The sequence below is a fragment of the Equus przewalskii genome, chromosome 18, assembly GCF_037783145.1.
Source record: "Equus przewalskii isolate Varuska chromosome 18, EquPr2, whole genome shotgun sequence".
Taxonomy (NCBI): domain Eukaryota; kingdom Metazoa; phylum Chordata; class Mammalia; order Perissodactyla; family Equidae; genus Equus; species Equus przewalskii.
The window spans coordinates 21943862-21959464 of record NC_091848.1 but is presented as its reverse complement, the minus strand read 5'-3'; the positions used below and the strand labels follow the sequence as shown (position 1 = coordinate 21959464).

Here is a 15603-nt window from a genome sequence, read left to right as displayed (position 1 = left end):
TCCTCAAAAAAAAAAAAAAAATAGGCAAAGGACTTAAACAGAAACTTCTCCAAAGAAGATATACAAATGACCAATAAGCACATGAAAAGATGCCCAACATCATTAGCCATCATTAGGGAAGTGAAAATGAAAACCACAAGGAAATACCACTTTACACTTACTAGGATGGCCATAATAACAAAAACAAAACAGAAAATAAGTTTTGGTGAGGATATGGAGAAATTTGAACCCTCATACGTTGCTGGTGAGAATATAAAATGGTGTACCGGATGTGGAAACCAGTTTGGAGGGTCCTCAAAAAGCTAAACATAGAATTACCATATGACCCAGCAATTCAACTCATAAGTATCTAGGTATATTCCCCAAAGAATTGAAAACAAGGATTCAAACAGATACTTATATGCACTGCAGAATTATTCGCAATAGCCAAAAGGTTGAAACAATCCAATAGTCCATCAACATATGAATGGATAAACAAAATATGATACATGTATATATAAATGTAATACATATATAAACATATATGTACAATAGAATATTATACAGCCATAAAAAGGAATCATGTTCTGATACATGCTACAACATGGATGAACCTTGAAAACATTATGCTAAGTGAAATAAACTAGACACAAAAGGACAAATACCACATGATTCTACTTATATAATATATCTAGAATAGGCAAATTCCTAGAAACAGAAAGTAGAATAGAGATCACTAGGGGCTGGGGGAGGGGAAAATGGGGAGTTATTGCTTAGTGGGCACAGAGTTTCTATTTGGGATGGAAAAGTTTTGGAAATAGATAGTGGTGATGGTTGCACAACATTGTGAATATAATTAATGCCAATAAATTCTACTTTTAAAAATTGTTAAAATTGCACATTTTATGTTATGTCTATTTTAACACAATAAAAAGGGTACAAAAAATGTGGGCAATCTTATTTAGGGAATCTGAGGGAGCAGATAAGTATCAAAAAAATTATTCTGTTTTAGGGTCTTAGAATTCTTAAGATGGGAAAATCTGAATAAATCACTCAGTCAGAAAACCCCATTAGGGCCAGCCCTGTGGCGTAGTGGTTAAGTTCGGGGCACCTTCATTTCAGCAGCTCAGGTTCACAGGTTAAGATCCCAGGCATGGGCCTGCACCACTCATCAGCCATAGTGAAGTGGTGACCCATATACAAAGTAAAGGAGGACTGGCACAGATGTTAGCTCAGGGCTAATCTTCCTCAAGCAAAAAAAAAAAAAAAAAAGGAAGATTGGCAGCAGATATTAGCTCAGGGTGAATCTTCCTCACCAAAACAAAACAAAACAAAACAAAAACCCAGCCCATTAGTATATACCATTCAGATATTAAACATTAGTTTCAGGCTCCTGCTTTCTTCTTTTTCATGTCTAAGCATATCTACATTCTCTAGATGGTAAGTAATCTGGGCATTAGCTTCAAGGACCTGGGAGGTACTCTGAACATTTTCTATTGCAATGAGGGCATCCATTACTTCATTGGTGGGACTTATTGGACAGGTCCCCCTTTAGGTGCAACATTAAACAGAAAACTAGTAAACTTTTGGACAAAGATTTCCCACAAAAAAGTTGCAAGCATTGACCTTCCCATGAATTTAATAACGTGAAATTTTTCTTTCTGAGCAAAGTGAACATGGAAATTGGTTGACTTCCTTGAGAATATTAACCATCACCATTTATTGTTTTCCTTATTTTTTCCCCAAAGAAGGTCTCTAAAAGAGAGTTTGATCAAGGCTTCCTTAGAAAAGATTGTGATGTAGCAAGTCTGGTTATCTGTGACCTGGGTATTAGAAGGAAGGGTCTTTGGGGCCAACAAGACAGGATCTAGGTGGTGGCAGTGTGTGAGCTCTGTAGGAGAGAGCTGGAGCTATTCGCTCAGACCTGGCTACAGGGTGCCTGAGCAGCAGGTCATTCACTGGGGAGGCAGGGTGACAAGTAGCAAAGCTAGTGTTGATACTGAGTCGATCTCTTGCTATCTGTCTAAAATCCTTCTTAAGGAAAGAAATGGATTTAAATAAACGAGTAGTAAGTAATTCATGCTTCCTGTTTGGAGTTGAACATAAACATAGCTGACCCTACAGGTGGGGGCAAGGAGACAGCCTGAGCTAAAGGAAAAGAGTTTGGGAAGAACCCTAAGTGCAATCACGTATGTGAAAATATACTGTCAGCAATGAAGCCCTAATTGAAACTTAGTTCTCTGATTATTCATGGATGCAGATTTAAGAGAGATTCCTCAGTAGAAGGTTCTAGTCATCTTGGGAGACCTACCAGTAAAACAAAGATGATTTATCTTTTATCATTTATCACTATATCACTCATTTATCACTATATCACTGCAACACGGTGAGAATTAGGGTCTTAAGAGGAAAACACAGAAGGCTAGAATGGTATGTTTTGAACCTAGAAAAAAAAATCTCCCTAGTTTTAATCACAAGTTTTAGACTTTTAGAAAATGGGTTTATCATCTGTAGTCTTGGGGAGAAAACTTCCCTGCAAAATAAAGATGTCCTGCATAGCATAACTTAAAATAGATTTGGAGTTGTTCTAATAAAGAAGGATATTTACTTGGTGCAACTGCTTACTTGCCTTAGTAGCCAAGAGCCAGCATTGAGAGCTTGCCAAATGCTAGGACATGTTCTAGGTACTTTAAATGTATCGAGTTATCTAATGCTCACAACTAATTTCTCTTAGCTAGATATACTATTATGCCCACCTTAGAGATGAAGAAATAGAAGCAAGGAGAGGTCAACTAACTTGATCAAGAGCCCACAGCAAATCACAGAGTTTAAATGCCCTCAGTCTGGCACCAGAGTCCACATTCCTAACGACTGCATTATCCTCCGTTTCACAACCAAAGAGAAAGGCCTCTGTTGGTGGAGAGAAGCAGTGCCAAATCGGTGCATCTAAAGTGTGATCCAAAAGACATTGGTCCCTTGACATGTTTCATGGCAGAAAAAGGGTCCCCTGTGAAACACTGAACAATGTATTTCCTATTCCCCCCACCCATTGCAGATCCACAGTAAGTACTAGTTAAAGGCTCTGACACATTTTGTCGTAAATAAATCGTTTTATAATTTGTTTCAGTGAGCACAGGATCTTCGATTGTATAATATTTTATTACTATATCTCAGAATTGATACTATATAAATTATACTTTTGGAAATGATGCATTAAAATATAAAAATGCTGGCCATGTTACATAAATAACTGTTGCTAACTGTTTCTTTGACTAATGCAAACCTGCAAGCTTATTTTTGAGAACTATATGTAGTTAGCAAGGCAAACCCATCATTTAGATTTAGTGAAATGGGCCTTAAAGTTAAAACCTTACACTGTACCTCGATCAGGGAAATATCCAAATTAGATTTTTCTTTTTCCAGGTTATAGAGATCTCTTTTCGATCTTTTTTAAATTTTATTTTGCTTTCCCCATATTCTTCTGGTCTTATGATGGCCTATACTGGCTTTAGTCATTCTCCTATTTTGGAACTTTTTACTGTTTATGGACTGTGTTCAGACTCTGCTGTGGAATAGCTTAATATTTGCTTAAACGAGCAAGTCTTTATCAATTGATTTTTGTGAAAGTTTGTTCTTTCTAATACAGAAAATATGAGAAATGGCTTGTCTTTATAAGTGTCTTGGGTCTGTGTTGCTGACATGCTGTCACAATGGAGGAGGAAGGCAGTTAGAGTCTTCCTTTTTGGCTAAAAGTCATGTCTAAATTGGTTATAGAATTGAAAATAGATTCCCCCAAATGTCCAGAAACAGAAGCACTGTGACACATTCCATCCTTCTGTCCTTTCCCCTATCCTGCCCCCCGGGCCCCCACATCCCTGTGTCAAATTTCTCAGGATTCTGATCTTTTTAAACCACTTTATTCTACATTTACAGTTTTTACACTGCTTTGCGTATGACTAATATTACTATTAGGTAACAAATGATAATTTCTTTTCTATTATGTGATAATATTCTCTCTCCACTAATGTTCTGATAGCTTTATGAATGCCAAAAACCAATATTTCTTTATAGAAGTGAATTTAAGAGACACAAGTTCCACGAGTGACCATAAAATGATGACAGATTCCACAAGCCACAGGACTAAGTCAGTCTCATTCTTTCATAGCCATTACATAAGGACATTTTTGTCTTGAGATGGCAGAAGTTTCCAGAAACACGCATGCCTCCCTACTTCTTTAAACTACTATGTCCTCTTGTATGGCCAGAGTTCTTGTTTGAAGTGAGGGCTAACTGTAGACGTCTTGCGCTACCATAGCCCAAACTGGGACTACCACTTATACACTCTGTCTGTGTGTATGTTCATGCAAGGATGTGTTTATAAAATGAAATAATTTTAAAGGTAAATCAGAGAGAAATATTACCCATAAATCCACCATCATAAAACAACTACTATTAATACTTTCGTGATCTCCTTTCAATATTTTTTCCACCATGCCCTTGTCAGCATTGGGTATAGCATTAAACTTTTGTTGCTGTTGTTAATTTCACAGGTAAAAAGTTTTCCTCTTAAATTTCCATTTCTTTGATTATTTTTGAGCCTGAACATTTCTCATAACCAAGTTATTAGCTCTGTTTCTTCATTTTCCATGTCCTTTGTTCATTTATATATTTTTTTGCATGTTCATTTATAAGATTTTGGGGTTTTATCCATTAAAAATGGGCTGTGTTTGAATCTTGATTCCACCATTCACTAACCGTGTGTCTTGGGCAACTTACTTAAACTTTCTGCAGGTTAATAACATGCAGAGGTTATAATATTCTGTGAGGATAATAACATCTACCTTCTAGAGTTATTATAAACATAAAATGAGTTAATACATGTAAAATACAGTGCCTGGCTGTGGCAGATACAACATTATGGGTTCACCATCCATTTAATTTTCCTTGGCATTGAGCTAAACTATATTTCCCAGCTCCCCGAGAATCTAGGTAAGGTTGTATGACTAGGTCTCACAATGGAATATAAAGAGAAGTGATATGTCACTTGTAGGCTGGGGCAGGTAAGATTCCTTTCTATTCCACCCACACCGCTAGAAGTGAGCGACTCTGAGATGGCAAAGTTGTAGAATGGAAGGAAGGTGTTTCCATAAATCATCACTTGGAAGACCACAAAGAAGAGCCACTGAAGCCATATCACTCTCTATTGATATCTGTCAGATACTGTTTATCAAGAACTGGGATTTGGGGGTTTACTTATTGTAGCACTACAGTTATTTATCTTGCATTACATTTGCACATGGTAAACACTTAAGGAAATAGAAGGTATTACCATTATTATTATCAATCACGGTCAAAAGGAAAAGCCAGTGTCAGCTTTAGCTTTGAATCATACTTAATATTCTTTGGCCAGATGGACTAAAACAATTTCCTTCTGACTCTGAAATCTTCTCTCCTTACTCCACTTAAAAAAAATTGCATATCTCAGGAGGCTGTTTTCACAAGACATGTGCAGAAGTATGAAGTAAGTAGTTTATATTTTATTATAATCTATTTCATTTCTTTAAGGTCTCCACCTAACCTGAACTCCTTAAAGCCACTGGCTCTTATTCATCTGAATGATTGCTATTATGAAAAGGAAATTAACACAATATGTTGGTGGAAGGTAATGATTAGTAAAGTTTGATCTATAGTTATAGATCTGTTTGGACATAATTTTGGTATTTATAGACTAAAAAAAGTGCATGGACATGTGATCCTGTTAAGGTAATTTATTCACAGGCAATGAATAGGTATAAAATATCTAAAGTAAGACTAGGTAGAATCATTTAACCTCATTTTAAAAAACCCCACTTTTACATGTATATATTCCTAGGAACGAGAAACAATTTTAAAGTGCTCTGATATGAAGTATTTTATAAGTATTTTATTATTCTTTTAAAAAGTTTTACTCTAGGCATCCATCCAGTGGCCAGCATTTTGTGAGCCTGGCAGTAGCCAGCTGAGGTGAATGGAAGAGGGCAGAGGGCAAAGGACAGTGTTAGAATGGTTCTTCTTGGTTGAATTAATTGCATTTTTTCACGGTGAATCTGAGGGATTCTCCACTTTTCCTTTCAATCTCTAGTTTCTTCCCTTTAGATCTGCTCTTCCCTTTCCTCTTTCCCATATTTTTCACAAAGGAAAACTGGCCCAAAGAGTTTGCTGTATAAATAGGTGTCAGGAGGCTGAAATCTTTATTATTTCCATTCCCTGGATTTCTTCGAGTGTGGTCATGACTAATTGACTTTGAAAATGGGAGTCAGCAAATGAGGCATATTTGGGGTTGATGACTTTCCCTCACACAATAAAGGTACACCAACCTTAAGGTAAAACACCAAGTACAAGTACCAAGCACAATTAGTAAATGGGTCATCGCATTTTCATGTTATTATCTCATTTGACCCACATAGCAGCCTTCCCTTCTAGATGTGAAGAAAACAGTATTATCTTCCTTTCATTGAAGAGAATACAAGTTAAGAGATGGTAAGGTAGTGAGAGCCAACCTGTGCTCCTTAAACCTGTCTCTCGACTCTACCATGCTAATATTCAGATGTTCCAGAAATTATGGAGAACCTACTATGGCCAAGTGCCACTTTAATTACTGTGTGACCTTTGGAAAGTTACTTAATCTTCCTGTGCCTTAGTTTCCTCATCTTTAAAGTCGGGATAATAATACTGACTTTATAGGGTTGTTGGAGAATTAAATGAATTAACCTAAACAGAGTCCTGAGAATAGTGCCCAGCATATAGCATGCATTCAATAAGCATAAGCTATTATAACATAAGGTGGTAATTATTAGTAGTATTTCTAATCAACAAGTGGAAGAATTTTGTTTTTGAAACAGTCTTCTAACTCCACATCCAGTACTCTTTTAATCATAGCACAATTGTCTCAGATTACCTTACTATTTCCCAAAAGTCAATTAGGTGCCATATGACACCACAGAGACACACAAGTGAATACAATTAGTATTATATAAATATCATTAATTTACTGCTAAAATGCTAGCTACTTAAAAATTATAAGCATACTCTAAAGTACATGGTATTTTTACTCACCTTTAAAAAATTTATACGTAGTAAAATTCACCCTCAAGTTCTGAGTTTTGACAAACACATACCGTTTTGTAACTACTACCACAATCAAGGTATGGAACAGTTCTTAGAATTTATTTTTGAGTAGAATCCTAAGTAAATATTCTAAAATAATTTTTTCTAACATTAGAAGCCCATATAAGCACATCTCCTTGATTCAGGCAAAGATAATGCGAAACTTGGATAATAATTCTCATTCATTTATTCCTTGACTCAAAAAGTATTCACTGAGTTCTTCCTCCTTGTGTAGCATTGTGTGGTTGTCTATAAAGATGAGGAAGTGTACCCAAGTTTCCTACCCTCAAAAGGAGAAAATATAATAGTTTTGCTTTACACTTCCGCCTCAGTGCTAATAGATAATCAGAAGAGGGAGATAATAGGGCTTTTCCTAAACTCATTTCAAGAAGAGGGCGTGAAAGAAGGATGACAAAGTGTCAGTGCTTCTCTACTTAGCACATATTAAAAAAGATAATATCCTCTCCCTCTATAAAACCTACAACTCAGTTTAATTCCTCAAATATTTGTTGTAGGTAACATATCACTGGTTGGACACAGTCCCTGTCCTCAAGCAGTTTTAGTATAGTAGAGCAGATAATTATAATCCAAGACAAAAAATGATCAAGGGGACAAAATGATATGTATTCAGAGAGAGGTGGGGGAATGTTGAGGTGGGAGAATGAATAAAGGCTTTATAAACGAGGTGGTATTTAAACAAGGTCTTGAAAAAGAGGTAGAATTTTGACAAGTGCTATTGATGGAGAGAGGAGAAAAGTTTAGTATGCTACAAAGCTGCTGCACTGTTCAGTATGGTAGCCTGTAGCCACAAGTGGCTATTTAAATTAAAATTAAATAAAAATACACCTCCTCGGTCGCACTAGTCACATTTCAAATGCTTAATAGCTACAAGTGACTAGTAGCTACCGTATTGGACAGGATAGAGTAAAACATTTCCATCATAACAGAAAGTTCTGTTGGATAGTGTTTCTATAGAAGGAACAGCAATGAAAGGTCAGGAGGTGGAAACAATGAATTATCCAAATCTCTGTTCAAGCCCTTGGAGAAAATGCCAGAAATAATGGTATATTCATGTATTTCCTCTCCAAATAGAAATTGGAAATACATGTGTATGTAAAGATCAATGACCCAATTGTTTCACTGGCTGGTCTGGTTCAATAATCACGCTGAGTTCATACTATAAATCAATAATGAAGACATAAGACTTAACAGGCCTATCTAATTGCTCCATCTATCTGAGCACACAGATCACAGCAGCTGAAAGCCAGGCCCTAGGGTCCAGCCAAGTGTGGGTGCTGCTGTTCCTTCTGGCAGGGACCTGTTAGCTGACTGGGTCCAAGCCGAATGGCTTGGGCCTGTCACAGCTGCAGTCACCTAAGAACATGTTCATTATTAAAACACTTGCTTCTTTAAAAGTAATGGCAGTATCCACTGCAAAACCTAAAGGCAGGTAGAACTTTGAAGAAATGATAACTCAGAGAAACAAAACAAGTCCAGCTCCATGAATATGGATGAATTGAGTGATATGTGACCGCAGTCATTGATAAACTTGTGAAGGTGCAGACTTCAGCATTTTGGTAAGAGCTGTTGCCTGCTCTGTCAGAAGGGTGGTTTGACTAAACCACCCAAAGCTGTAGTGGTGTTTTTACAGAGCCAGCCAGGTCATCATTTCCCTGGGGTCCAAATGGACTGAGGTATGTAGTGCCAGGAAACCACGTATCACGGCTTTCTAAATCTATGAGACTCTAAAATGTGTGCCTTCATTGGTTACAAAAAAGTCTAGAAAATGAATCATCTGGGGAAATCAAAAGTAGCTCCAAATATACTGAATATAGATTCTTTTGGTTGGGTGGTCCCTCTTAACTTTAGATTTAATCATTGCTCACTTGACTTTGAGTCCTTTAAAATATTATTTGATAATAATTGACTTTTAATGTGCATGTGGGTATTTTTGGACACCATCATTAGGCATTTTACTTATACAGGCTCATTGGACAACACATAGTTGTCTTCTCTTAAAAGAGATTAAGAGTACTAGGAAAAGGGAGAGAAAAAAACAATGAGATACTAACTTTAAATAATTACTTTTTTTAAAGTAAGATATACTATATGGATAATATACATCCTATAGATATATATGCACTTATTTTGCTTTTCTTAGGAGGGAAGCTTATAGAACCATACTCTTCCCTTCCCCCACAAAGACTGAAATTTAGAAGAACCATCTAAGGGTCTTTATAGTTCCTTAATGCTGTGGACTATGTATCAGAAAGAATGCAACTACTATGCCATGAAAAGTATTTTTGCAACTCTGTTAACATATGAACACCTGTTTCTACATAATGGTAACCAGTAGAATGTCAAAGGCAAACTTGAAAGTAAATCTGCATGCCAAGGAAACCTAGATTGATACAGATTCAATATTTTTCAGTTTGTTAGATTTCTTGGAAAATACTTGTAATCATACACGCATTTCAATTTTTGATGCCTCTTGACCCACATTTGTTTGGGAGTGTTTCCTCAATGAACTCAGCATTTTCAAAAGATTGAAGGAGACATTTTGTTTTCTTTTCTAAACAGTCAAATAAGGGAAAAAATTATTAATTTCAGTTTGCTTTATTTTCAGAAGGATTCTGTGTTTCCTACTGGGGAAATCATACTAATGACTCAACCATTCATAGTGTTATTTTGCTGGTTCATGCTACGTCAGTGGAAAATAACGAGTCTAATTTTTTTCCCCTGCATGATAAAAATCTATTACATTTACTGGGAATCTACCAGTCAGCAGGAACTCATTTATTTCAGGGTAATCTAGCTCCTGAAATACTATTGACAACATTTACCTTTAACTAGATTGTAAGAACAGAATGAACACAAGTCATTTGGTTCCTAGTTTCATAATTTTGCCACCCATACATTATTTAGACAGCCTTAAGCTGCCTTTGCTTGGCTATGATAGATATTTTAGAATATCTCTGACTCATGAATATAAATAGTCGTGCAAAAATAAATTTTATAAAACCAGAGCTGGTAACAAAAATCACCTAGAGATCAACAACTCTGAAAGAATCTAGTGTCACATTCCTTAGAATGTCAGATTAAACTAACATGTGCCAGTCAATATTGCTACACTGCGACCCTTGATGCCTCCTAAGCAAAACTATTAAGTCCAACATTCTCTCCTGTAAGCACTTATCTGTAAGGATGGCTAACATGTCCTCTGAAGCAGATATTGAAACTGATTGGACAATAGGTAGATACCAGACAGGGGCCTGGGGGCCGACCTCTAGAAATAGGGGGAGAAACTCTTAATCTGCAACACAATGCTGTTCTCTTGAAACCCTATCATTTTCACTTCCCATGTGTCTGCTGCCTGACTGTGAATGGATTTGAAAAGGAATGGTTAGTGCTGAAAATTGGATCAGAGCTAACATTCTCTCATTTTTATCAGCAGCTGCCAAAGGTCATCTGACATAATAGCTGATGAATTCAAGCCCAGTGGATTTCATTTGCAATTTTCAATTTACTGAGGCCTCCAAACCCCACGGTGATAAAAGCTTCCCCTATCGTGGCCTGTCACAAACATCAAGAAACTGCACAAACCCACAAGAAAGAAAAAAGAGAAAGCTGTGCATCCTCGCAGGTACAGATAAGGAGAACAGGAAGAAATGGTATCACGCAGGAAGGTACGGAGCAGCTTGTGTGGCTAGTTCTCCAAATGCCAGTTGAAAGGAAAAGACTATGAAGAACAATCAAATAACTTCCACAGAATAACGTCATGTTTCTTTGGGGCTTTTGTGTGAAAATTGCGTTCTAATCTCTTATTTGACATGCCCCTAAACAAAAATGTGAGTGTAAATATGCAAATAAACAAATGAATAAATAATCTTTGCTTAAACAAATGAATAAATAATCTTTGCTTATTTGATCATTGGAAAGAAAGCACACTCTGTGTGTTGTATTTAGCATAGTTTTGATTTACAAAATGCGTGCTCCTAAAGGATCTTTTATCATGGAAGTGTCAGTCAGCACTAAGAAATCATTTGGTTTCTCGTAGAGAAATGGTAGATCCTTTGATTGATTTGCAAGGGCAGTCAAAGGACTGACATAGCAACTACTTGTAAGTGGATCTAGACACAGTGTATATTGAAGATGTATTAGCAAGGGAAGAAAGCCATTTTCCCCTCCTGTCAAGCTATTTACAGTGAACTTTGGCGGGATCTGGGACTGAATCTTGCTCCCAGCAATTGTTCAAATTGAGGAGACTATATGCGTGTTCCTTGCAGAATGGTAAGTTTAAAAGTTGAGCAGCTCATCTTCATCCTATCCTACACAACTCATACGATAGCTTACAAAGAGAAAGCAAAGAGATGACCACTGTTTGAGGTACAACTGCTTGGAGAATTCCATTTCAGACGTGGATGTCTGGATCCCATTTCTACCAAATAGATTCAGAAAGGCTTATGAAATTGGTCTAATGAGGCAAGAGAACTTGGCAGAGGGCATCTAACAACATGCCTCATGACGAAATTTCTCATGCCAGTTGACAAGAAAACCCAAGAATGACATCAACAAGACCAGGATATTAACTCCATTTGTGTATTGGTAACTGTGAGACATGCACAGGTTGGAAAGGAAAAGAGACTAATTCCTGGTTGAACTGATGTGATTGTGAGAGGCTGCCTACTGTAGAATGATAACTTAAACTGTCACAGCAAAAAGCAAAAATGTGGGCTATTCATCATAATTGAATCCTTGGTTCTTTGAAATTAAACTATTTCTTAAGATTTTCTATTAGCAAAAAATTTAATGATCTTTCAATTCTTCAAAGTTTTAAAATAGAAACTGTTTCCTCAAGTAGCTAAAATGGCAGGAATTAACATTTTGAAATAAGGCATAAAAAAGTTTATTCTAAGATGCAGAAAATACAGAAGGTAGCCATATTTTAGCATTTTATTGTTTTTTCTCCTACACAAAATTGTCAGGATGTCACTTTTCAAAAGTTGCTTCCTCTTTTCCCCCTTTTGTAGTTTCTATAGGTTCAAAGAGAACTCTCTCCATAATTTGAAGTTTCTATGGGTTCTCTTTGGATTGTTAGCATAATACAGAGACCCTGGTGATGGTAAAAGATTGCTTAATGGAGTCTTAATTTAATCAGTCCTCTAAAAAAATACGTATAACTTGGTGAGGGTTTTTCATTATCTCTGTTCTTCAATGGCAGTGATACAAGGCAAGCTGTACCAATGGGTCTGTAGTTACATAGCAGAAAGGTTAATCTCTTTTATGTTCCTTCTATTAGAAAGGCAGTTCTCGAATCTTCAGGGCAGAGTCCTAAATTGGTCTTGTAGACTGGTTCACAGAGACTGTTCCCTCTTATGCCCTACGGCTAATTACAATCAGTCGGCCAGAGCATTCACTGTCGTTTGAATGATGCGATAGACTATTTCCCGTTTCATTAATTAATTTTTTCACCCCTTCGCTTAGTATTTATTTAGTATCTACTAAATGCAGGACAACTATGAATGAGACTTTCCTTACTTTCAAGCAGTTTACAGAAGAGTGAAATACAGAATGTTTTACATCTGCTCTCCCCACCTCCCAGAATTGTTTTTCATATAGCCATAAAAACTTTAAAATAATGAAAAGTGTATCTTGAGAATTTGAGCAATGGAGTGACACCATTGACATCTGGATATCTTATTTCGGGTGAAAGCTGTGTTTCCCATTTTTTTTTTGGTAATACATGCATCATCATAATATTTTTGCCAAGTCTACATACAATCTGTACTTATTTACTCAATACTTTCCTTTGACAATTCAGCTTTTTAAAATTAACTAAGGTCAATTAGAAAGAGATAATTGTCTATAATACCACAAATGGAAAGCCTGTATCATGAGCTGTGAATAAATAATCATAAATATAAATGCATAACGATTATTGTATTAGTCTGTGCACCATCTACATAATTTCATATTTCACTACTGGTACGTGTTTGGAAAACACTGGTTTGGCGTATGGTGCTGATAAAGACCAGTGTTGCAGGCTTGACCTCCGTAAGAACAGATGTCCCATGAGAACAGATACTTTGATTTGTTTCTTGCTGTACCTCCAGCTCCTAGAACAATGCCTAGCACGAATCAGGTACTAAAAAATATTAAATAAATAAGCAAATAAATAAGGGCCAGTTAGCTTCTCAAAGATCAACCTGTATTTCCATTATAGTCACACTAATCATACTTAATTGTAGTTACTTGTCTAAGTCTCTCAATCACTAGATTGGTCAAAGACTTGGGCTTTCTTGTTCACTTCTGTTATAATCAGTGCCTAGACAATGTCTGGCACACAGTAGGTGCTTAATAAATACTCACTGAATGAAGGGAGAACACCATTCCAAGGTCATACAACTTTTTTGTCTATAATCTCACTGGTCATTTTTATAGAGGAGTTGAATTGGCCAACAGTGGCTTAAAACTATTCAGTACCCGGCACATTAAAAAAAAAAAATGAATGAATGAAAATTTTTGTGACACCATAAAAAGAGAGTCAACTCCTTATATGAAAGAAAGAACTTTAAAGGAGAATAGATAATCCTTTTTCAATGTTTATATATAGTGCCAATTTTCAACTCTTGAATAAGTCACCCAGGCAAGCCTTTTCTACAATTTACAAATTAAGATTACACTGGAATCTATGTGTTTATAGAAAAACTGACAAATATTGAGGTCAGCAAATTACACCAATGGTACCAGTAGCCTGATGGTATATTTCCATTTAGATTGCTTTTTGAATTCCTTGATTCATTTAAGAATCAAATATCCTGACTAGACAAGTGGTATTTGCAAAATCTAAGTTCGTGCTTTTCAATTACGAGGACATCCATAAGAAGAAATAGTTAGTGAAGAATTAGCTGCATTTCTCTGGGCCCCACCCCCAAAAGAGTACTGTCAATCACTGCCCCAAACATAAGCTTTTGTAGGTTTTGAATGCTTTGAACTGGAAAACGACTATTTTAGTGGATAATTAAAGGGTGTTACAACTGATTGAGCTGGTGTAGAATCAGGAAAATTGGTGGGATTGGAATGGACATATAGGTCACATCACTTTTCTTTTGTAATATTTTCTGCTACAAATGATTCTTCACTTGAAAATCAAGCCTTGAACTAAGGTATCGCAAATGGGTTGATAAGGTATGACTGTAAAGACAAACACTGGGAGAACTGTGTCTATCATTTGAGAAATCAGACTCAGCTTAAACAAAGGGATGATTTCTTTAATAGCATAATTCTGTTTCATAAATTTATTGAACTAATTATGCATTTCATAACCATGGTTTATTTGAGCAAATCAGCACTTATCTAATCTGTGCTACACAGAATAGGGTTCAGTAAAATATCAATGAATATTATATTGAAAAAAATCTGGGGTCAGAAAAGTTTGGGTTAAACAGATTTAAAAAAATTGCTCCCCTTGTTCTTCAGAATATGCCAATATGTATTGTGACCAGTCAAGAGTCAACTTATTCAACCATGGAGGCTTTTTTTTCTTATTGAATATCTATTAGAATCCTCCAGAACACAGGCTGGGGAACTCTCAGAGCACAGTCATCCCTATAGGAATGAGTTTCTTGAAACAATAGTGCTCATGAATACTGATAAAACATCTTCTGCGGGAGACAAATGATGGACATTCCACCCATTCCTTCTTGTAAAAAAATATTTTATTATAAAATATGACATATAGAAAATTATAAAGACTAATAATGTAAAAACATGGGTACACAACACTCAACTCTATTCGGGCAGTATTTTCTATTTTTATAGGATCTTTTAAGAAGTAATAAAATATTACTGAAATAATTAAATTCTCCTGTAGGCCTCTTCCCAATCCTATTCTTTTCTTACTTTTCCCAAAGGTTACCAACATCCTGAATTTGAAATATTCCCACATATATTATCACTAAATACATTTGTATGGTTTTGCATATGTTTAAGTTATTATAAATTGTATAATATGTACGATACTTCTGTAATTTTTCACTGAAAATCATATTTTGAGATATATCTATGTTGATACATGTAGGACCAGTTTATTGTAACTCTATATTGACTGTTTTATTAATACATCATATTTTATTTATCTGTTCTGCTACTGTTGCAAGTTCATTTTCAGTTCTTTGGTAAGACAATGTGGCAATGAGCAGTCCTAAGCGTCTTTCCTTCTTGGTGTGCTCTTCTTCCTTCTTGCTACGGTGCTGTTCAGTGGGTACTCCTGTACACCCAGCGGAGCTCACACCCAGTCAATTTCAGACACCCTTTCCCCCTGACATGAAGGCGGCTTCCAGCAATGCAGCAGCTGCCCCAGGGGGCAGGTTCCTCTGAGTTCCCAGGCACGCTGGCCAGCTTCCCAGAGAGTTCAGAAGCACCCTTCATGGGAAGCTTCCCAGGGAGGGTCATGAGCACCCCACCCCCTAAGCTCAT

At 36.4% G+C, this 15603-nt stretch overlaps 1 long non-coding RNA gene across 1 annotated transcript in view; it reads left to right on the top strand.

Annotated features, from left to right (window-relative positions):
* LOC139077101 (uncharacterized) overlaps positions 1-11011 on the top strand; it is a 29849-nt gene extending 18838 nt beyond the window's left edge. Inside the window, exon 3 of the long non-coding RNA XR_011529355.1 lies at positions 10580-11011. This is a non-coding gene — a long non-coding RNA (uncharacterized lncRNA). The remainder of the gene's footprint in view (positions 1-10579) is intronic.
* Positions 11012-15603: the final 4592 nt, after the last annotated feature.